This window comes from Macrobrachium nipponense, chromosome 23 (assembly GCF_015104395.2).
Source record: "Macrobrachium nipponense isolate FS-2020 chromosome 23, ASM1510439v2, whole genome shotgun sequence".
In the NCBI taxonomy this organism is placed as follows: Eukaryota; Metazoa; Arthropoda; class Malacostraca; order Decapoda; family Palaemonidae; genus Macrobrachium; species Macrobrachium nipponense.
Genome location: NC_061090.1, coordinates 6,601,586 through 6,610,667, shown reverse-complemented (window position 1 = coordinate 6,610,667; position 9,082 = coordinate 6,601,586).

Below are 9,082 nucleotides of genomic sequence, written 5' to 3'. Positions count from 1 at the left end.
CATTCGCGGTATTTTTCTACGATAAATATCCACAAATTCCTGGTTTTTTGATGAATTTCATCATAAAATGCACTTTTTGTGATAAAACTATTAAAAAAACCATGTAGGAAAATTTTTAGTGGGTTTTTCTTGAGTTTTAACTAACAAAATAGGCTGTTTTTTGCATTTTTATAGGGGTTCCATACATTCGCGGATTCTAACTATTCATGGGGGGGTCTGGTACGCATCCCCCGCGAATACGGGGGGACCACTGTACCCAGTATGGATCTAGCTTAACCTTCCGAGATCACTACAGAACCGGATAGGTAGGCCAAATAACCTCCAAAGACATCATGGTGTGGACGGTGGCCCTCGACCAAACCTACTAAATTCGAATTTTTCTATCTAGACCGGTAGGGAGGATAGGTCCAATAATATGATAGAGGCTCTCTATCTTGATATCCTCCCCACTAGCACCGCAGCGCAGACAGGGGGAGAGGCAAAATGGGTACAGGGGTAGGGACACCTGGCCTACTTTCCAAAACCTAGCCTAGGCTTGGCCGGTTAAGCCGGGGGGAGGGGGGGGAAGCAACTCTTCCAACCTCTCAGTGATATGAAATTCATCAACGTGCCTAATCAAGTATCTATCTGGTTTGTATTGACAATAACTCATGCATGTCTCACAACGAGAGAGAGAGAGAGAGAGAGAGAGAGAGAGAGAGAGAGAGAGAGAGAGAGAGAGAGAGGACTCTCTCCTCCCCAGTGATAAATGCGATAGGCTACTAGTAGCCTAACCATTTTACATATACCATATGATAAAATTACGCAGAGATAGGCACGAACACGCTCTTGAGAAGCTGGGGGCCAGAGGCTAGAATATAAACTAATCAACCTTTCTTTAAAACCCCAGAGGACGTCATGAGCGTGTTAGGCCTTCCTCCGAACCAATCCGAACTCGGTCTGTTAATAATTAAGCACGTCTATCTGGTTCGTATCAATAATAACTCATATGAAAAAACGTCACTGATGACTATAATGAATCTAAAATTGACATAAATTTAAGATTAAAAGGAAAATAATGAGTAACAGAACCACACACGCTGATGATGCTCCCAAAATGGCGGGTGAGGCAACGGTGCCCCCAATACATTTTCTAAGGGGCCGAAGGCAAAAATGGGATGCACCGTAACTGTATGAGTTACGAAAACACAAATTGGAATACTCAGCTTTGATGAAGGAGGAAGTTCCACAGACGACATCGCTAAATCCAACAAAATACTGAGGGAGCTGCTGAAACACGTGTTCACTCACAAAGGCTAATTACAGGAATGAGGTGGCGGGCATGTAGTAGTAGTAGTAGCGAGTGCGAGCGGAAGGTGAGGGGAGTAACCTTTGTGACGGCTCTCACTGTGGGAGGGATTTTGGAAAGGAATCCTCTAATTGGTAAGAAGACCTGTTGGTAGTGGCTTCCACTCGCCCTTATACTTTATACCGACGCCCTTGGGGTGTTCGAGCTGAAGGTAGTAACTTCAGCATACCATGCTAGCTTTTTCTCTGGTATATTTAGGATCTATTTATACTTGGAAAAGTGAGCTACAGGAACTTTTCAACGGCAGACACAGGTCGAACCCAGAAAGGTAAAATTTCACGACAATAGTAGCGCTTACTGTGATGTGCAATAGTGGTGAATTTAAGATAATCATCGTAAAAATAATAAGTAAAAATTATAATTTGAGAAGACTGAGAAACGCAGTACTAATGTAAACATGCCGGTTCCCTGGATGAGGGTTCCTACTACATACGTAACATGTAAACATTTCAACTAACAACTCATAAACAAGGATAATCGTTGTCTAACCGCGTTCAAAGTCAATAAAATTATACTCAACTTAGATGAAGATGCTTCTTGACGATCAGAAGACATATTAATCACAAGAATTAATCCAAAATAACGAAAAGATCACAAGCGAATAAACAAGTTGTTCGCATAGAGAGTGCTATGAAGGAATGACGTTTCTTGGCAGAGGTAGCGGTGACGAGCGGAAGGTGGTAGTTGAGAGAGGAGAAAGATATTGGGTAAAATATGTGATAGTGGCTTCCACTCACCCCTGTTGCTATACCGACACCCTATGAGGGTGCTCGATCCAGAAGTAATAATTCTGGCATTCCATATGGCTTTTTTTCTCTGGTATATTTAGCATTTATTTATACCTAAAAATGAGTGCTATAGGTACATTTCACTGGGCGACACAGGTCAATCCTAGAAATATATATATAATTACGTATAGATATATATATATTATATATAATTAATATATATAATATATTATTATATTAATCTATATATATATATATAGATATATATTATACTATATATATATTTATATATATTATATAATATATATAATATATATATATACAGTGGTCCCCCCGTATTCGCGGGGGATGCGTACCAGACCCCCCCGTGAATAGTTAGAATCCGCGAATGTTTGGAACCTCTATAAAAATGCTAAAAACAGCCTATTTTGTTAGTTAAAACTCAAGAAAAACCCACTAAAAATTTTCCTACATGGTTTTTTTAATAGTTTTATCACAAAAAGTGCACTTTATGATGAAATTCATCAAAAAAACCAGGAATTTGTGGATATTTATCATAGAAAAATACCGCGAATGCGCGAATTTTCCGCGAATAATGCAGGGAAACGTTCCCGAGAGAAAACCGCGAATGTGTGAGTCCGCGAATCTGGAGAACGCGAATACGGGGGGTCCACTGTATATATATATATATATATATGTGTATATATATATACAAGTCATATCACATTACCGTGATTCATATACATATATCGAGCTACAAATGTCCTTTAATATCTAATTCACTCTACCTCAGAATTAATATATTTTCATATATGTTTAACCCAAGGGGAATTTTCTAGACGATAATAGAATTGCCGGCTGACGGCCACAAACCATCGCCATCTTCAATTCCAGGACTGGCAGTGAAGCCTTAGCCCACCCTGCCATCACAAAAGGATATAAGTTTATGCTGTCTCCCACCTCAAATACCTGTCGCACTCAGGTATTTGTAGTTTTGGAGACTGCATCAAACCACCTCGTCCTCAGTAGCGTTGTAGTAGCCATTATATTATAAGTCATATCACATTACCGTGATTCATATACTTATATCAACCTACAAACTTATATCCTCTTGCGGTGGAGGGGTGGGTTAAGGCTTCACTGCCAGTCCTGGAATTAAAGATGTCGATGGTCCGTGCCCGTCAGCCGGCAATTCTATTATCGTCTAGAAAATTCCCCTTCGGTTAAACATACGTATATGAAAATATATTAATTCCGAGGTAGAATTAGATATTAAAGGAATTAGATATTAAAGGAGGGACAATTGTAGCTCAATATCTATATATATATATTATCTATAAAGATTCTATATTATCTAGATTTATATATATATATATATATAGATATATATATATATAATATATATATATATATATATATATATAATATATAGAGCTACAAATGTCCTTTAATATCTAATTCACTCTACCTCGGAATTAATATATTTTCATATACGTATGTTTAACCGAAGGGAATTTTCCTAGACGATAATAGAATTGCCGGCCGACGGGCACGGACCATCGACATCTTCAATTCCAGGACTGGCAGTGAAGCCTTAACCCACCCCTCCACCGCATGAGGATATAAGTTTGTAGGTTGATATATGTATATGAATCACGGTAATGTGATACGACTTATAATATAATGGCTACTACAACGCTACCGAGGACGAGGTGGGTTTGATGCAGTCTCCAAAACTACAAATACCTGAGTGCGACAGGTATTTGAGGTGGGAGACGGCATAAACTTATATCCTTTTGTGATGGCAGGGTGGGCTAAGGCTTCACTGCCAGTCCTGGAATTGAAGATGGTGATGGTTTGTGCCCGTATGCCGGGCACAAACCATCACCATCTTCAATTCCATATATATATATATATATTATATATATATAGATATATATATATATATATATATATATATATTGTCTATATATATATATATAAATAAAATATCTATATATATATATTATATATATATATAGATATTATATATATATATATATATGTATATATATAGAGAGAGAGCGAGAGCGAGAGATTATGGAAGTTCGTCACTAGATGACAATGATGAATGGGAGGTGGAAATGCCTTGGACATCATACATATATCGCACACAACCCCAGAGAGAATATTGCCTCATAACTCCATTTGGGCTCCTTTGGCACCAGAAGAGTTAGAAGACTCTGACCTTCTTGGATAAGAAAGCTGTGGAAAGAGGCTAGAGATGAGCAGAGAATTGTAAAAGACAAAGCACAGAGAAGACATGAGTGGCAGAATTTCAAAGCTTCTTTGGGTCACGTGGTATTGGAGGTGACGACATTATTCCACCATGCATCAATTACAGGTAGGTAGACTTTGTGATGGCCCACCCACCTTCTGTGTGCATTTATTGTTTTCAAAATTCTATATATCTTTTTGCATAAATCATATTTAGATTATCATCTTAACAGAATTTTGTTTCTGCTTTGTTATACTTCATGAAGCTTATGCAGTGGTCTGGCTAAAAAAAAAAACAAAAAAAAACAAGGTGAATAACGACATTCTTACAGCTTTGTTTTCATTTCTCTGTTATTACCCTTACATTACAAGATATCTCAAGATTCTCTCTTCTGCTTGTTAACAGAATTTGTACATATTACTGCTTTGAAAAATACTGTCTCTATAATCATTTGCTTTCCAATTTATTACCAGTGACTTTACAAACATCTGACGTTCTTCAACATTATTAAACTATGACTAGTCTGTTTAGACTAGTCATATAAAATTAAGTTTAACTAAAACATGATTTAATTAAAAACCAAGTACGTAGTGAGTAAAATGCTAAATATCTGCTCAACAAATGACTAATTATTACACTTTAGGTTAAATCTGGGCTTTTCAGACTCGTAGGGTACACCCGAGGGTCTTATGGTAAAAAAGTTGGGAAAGTAAAGTTAAAGCAGCTAGGTACTGTCGGCCAAAAAAACTATTGGCAGAGTTTCATAATTTTTCGTTCACCTGCCTGACGCACAATTCATGCCTTATTTATCAATTTTTCTTTTCAAAAATGGAAGAAATCATATATAATGACGTTAAAAACAGTCACTGATATCTTTAGAACATTATGTTATGTTATTGCGTAATACTATTTTCCATATAGCAAAATTGACGTGAAAGAAACGAAGTGATAAAAAACATCATATCACAACCATAGATATACATTACCAAATAGATAGGAGACATCTACCACTGGTAGTATCGCATAAACATAGTCCTTAAATTATCATTTCAATATTAAGTTGAAGGTAGTTGAACTATTCCATGTTAAATTTTACAGAAAACATTGGAATCTCACAAAATGCTATCAAATTTAAAAACAAAAAGAAAAAAATAACGATAGCCTAACAGTGTGAACCAGGCGACCTCACCCATTATTGCTTTTGATGTTATGTGCACGGGAATCTAATGTCAATGTGTCATTTATCGGTCTAAGAAACATCCCTCGATGAGCGAGAGAATTATTGCACTGCATTCGGTGCAAGTTCCTGTTGGAAAGATATCAAGAAAGCCTAATAAACCGGAGAGAATCATACATAGATGAATCAAATTGTTTAAAGAACGGCAAAATTTAGAACATGGGCCTAGAGGTGGAACACCTCGAAGCCCCACAAGAGAGCAAGACAATATAGTGTAAATGTTGCTGAGCAACATTCATTTGTGAACTTTAAATTCTAGTGCCTCATCACGACATTGCTGAACCAGGAATCATAACTAGCTCTACGCTTATGACTGGTGTCTGATGAATACTTTAGATGGAGAGGAAGAGATTTTAAAATCTACACTTGAAATCTTTGATAGTTGTCTAATGAATAAGCAAACTTATCTTTGATGGATGAGAGATTCAGTTAGGCTTACTCTTTTTGTTTTGTCTTTTATCGGTGGCCAGTGAATACCAAGGATAGGGAGGAAACGGTTTCAATGATGCATGCATTTTTTTCTTCAAAACCTAAAGAATACATTTTACTGGGAGATACTTTATTAACATCGGCCTAATCCTTCCATCACTCCTATACGCCACCTCCGCTCTCTTCTACATCTCAGGCGACTAGATCCGACTTCTCACTACGAACTCCATCTCGTGAAAGCATCACTAATGATAAACGGTTATTTTAAAATGGCCCGCACCGACAACGGACGCCTTAAAATGCATATTAATAAACATTACCTTAATATAATTTATCTAGCCCTAAATCCCCAAAAACCGCACCAAAATTTACCACATTGGCAACCCTGTTACCTCCTATTCTGTCTGCCAGTTGCAACACTGTCGTTGACAGATACGAAAACCCTTTCCCTCAAATCAGTTGTTAAAAACGAGCGAACCGTGTTGTTTACATCACGGCCGCTCTTTATAAATTTCCTTAAACATTTTTGTGCCTTTAAAGCTTTCATTATTTGTTAAATGAGACTTTATATGAATTACCACTCACGCATTACATCACGAAATAGTGAATTAACTTTGATTTCTGTTGTGGTTCTTATCTTGAATTACGAACTTTTGCGCGACCCGGAACTACTGACCTGTCCAATTCTACAATGGATTACCAAGAAATTACGATGCTTCCTTCTGCCAGCAACATCAGGAACTGCCCGGTTTGTGGGACAAGGATGAGTAGCAGGGAGTATGAACCCCATGACATTTGTAGCTCTTGTCGTGGACAGGTTTGTGACTTGACTTCTCGTTGTGACGTATGTAAGCCTGGTCTGACGAGGATATGACGCTTGATATTGAAACGCCAAACAATCTTGCAGCGTAAAAGATCGGTTAAGGAGAAAAAAGAAATCGATTGCTAAAACTGTATCTAACGAATTCTTTGACTTGGTGCTCATGATTCTGGCTCTTCGGTTTCGGTATCGTACGACTCCGATTCCGAATTAATTGATGCTTTGCCCCCTGTACAACCGGTAATTAGTGAAGTATTTCTGATGTTAGATTCGAAGATTTTGGCAATGGAAACTACCTGGAAACAGAATTTTAAGAAATTACAGCTTAGTCTAGATAGAGATATTTCTGCTAAGTTTAACAATCTGTCAGAGAATTTTCAGAAGCCTTTACTAGAATGCCTAACACACTTTTAGATTCATTTTCAGCTCCTCGTCAGGTACCTGTCGACAGCTCCATGGGTAACGGTGCGACAGATACCCCGGCTTGTGAACCCCGTCGTGGCAAAGGCCTAGGGGGGATCCGGTCCGGGCAGGTGCCTAACGAATCTTTACCCAACGTGTCCCGTTAGTCCCCCGTAACAGTGCCAAAGGGCGCTTATTTAGGAGAAGGGGGAGGGATATTAGTGTCAGACCTAAGATAGACTAGTCCGTCAGGTTTTACTTCAGATAAGTTTCTAAGTTAGGATCTGACGATGATGATGATGATGACGCGGATTCGTGTGATATTGATGTTCCTCGAATGGATGTCATGATGTAGAATTCAAGAAACTTTTGATTTAATTTTGAGTTTTCTTCCTCAGGCGAGGCCTAAAGAGCAGAAGCAGCCTCCGCCTCGTTGTATTACAGAAGGGATTTTTCTTGACGGTCCTTCCCGGTCACGGGAATTTTTACGTTTTGTTCCCTTTGCCCAGAGGTTCGCGAGAGTGAGGGCGGACGTTGCCGCTAAACTTTCGAAGGTGTCGGGAAGGGAAGATGAAGCTCTCTTCTCTTCTACGACACCGGAGAGGAGTTTACCAGGTGGCGGATGATTCTTCATTCTCTCGACCCCCAGGCCAAATCCTGATTTTTGTCCGACTTTCAAGTCAACCCTTGCCTTCTAAGGCTTCGGTCTCTGTCTCAATTGAAGATTTTATTGCTATGGAGGCTGTTATGAAGCTCCGTTAAAACAAGAAGTCTCAATCCTTCAATATGTGGGTCCTCGGAGGGCTTTTAATGTATATCAAGGACTCCGGGTTTGTTCCTCCTGATGCTCTCTTTTTGAGAAATTCTGCTCATCCATTTCAATCGCTTCTGTACATCAGAACGGAAGCTGCTGCTTCAATGCAGGCCTTTGTTTGTTTTCATGAAGGCTGGTAACCTGTATTTGTCGCAGTTACCCTCCTCTGTATCGGAGATTCAGAGAACCTCCGTCCTTTTGTTGTTCCTTCCTTCTTCCTTTTCCTTTGGCGGATTTCCTTTTCGATATTTCTTTGCTTTCTGAGGTTTTGAAGGAACATCAAGGTGATGCCTCTTCCCAAGCTCACTGGGCCTTATCAAGAGCTTTTTCCTCTGGTCTTCCTTCCGTTCCTTCAAGGAGTAAGCGTAAGTTTAGGACCAGATCTGTACCTTCTGCTCCAGCCCAACAACCATCCCGTTTCTGGCTCTTTTTTCCAGAGTACATCTCAGGTTTGCTTGGTGCCTCTTCTTCATCCTCTGGTGCTCACCCTTTGAAACGCGGGAGAGGTTCTTGGCGTGGCTCCAAGGGCAGAGAAAGAGCTCAACCTCCAGGAGGACCTTCTTCTTCTTCTTCCTTGTCTCTGCGTAAGAATTTTCGGAAGTAGGAGTCATCACCTCGCCTGGAGACCGCAGTAGGAGCTTGTCTCTCCCGCCATTGGTCCAGCTTGGCAGGGGAGAGCGGTGGATGCTTGGGTGGTGGAGGTCCTGAAGGAAGGTTACGAGATCCCTTTTGTTTCCAGACCTCCACTTTCCAATCGTCCTCTCGAGTTCAGCAGTTATTCCCCTCACTCAATCAGGGGTCAAGCCTTGGAGAAGGAGCTTTCGGCCCTCTTGGAGAAGGATGCCATAGAGCGAGCTCCTCCTTCTCCCGGGTTTTACTCTCGGATGTTTGTAGTTCTAAAGGCCTCGGGTGCCTGGCGCCCCATCATAGATCTTTCGGTTTTGAACAAGTTCATTCTAAAGTCCAAGTTCAGGATGGAGGACGGTCCAGACTGTTCTTTCATCCGTCAGGAGGGGGGACTGGATGATTTCCATCGATCTGCAGGAT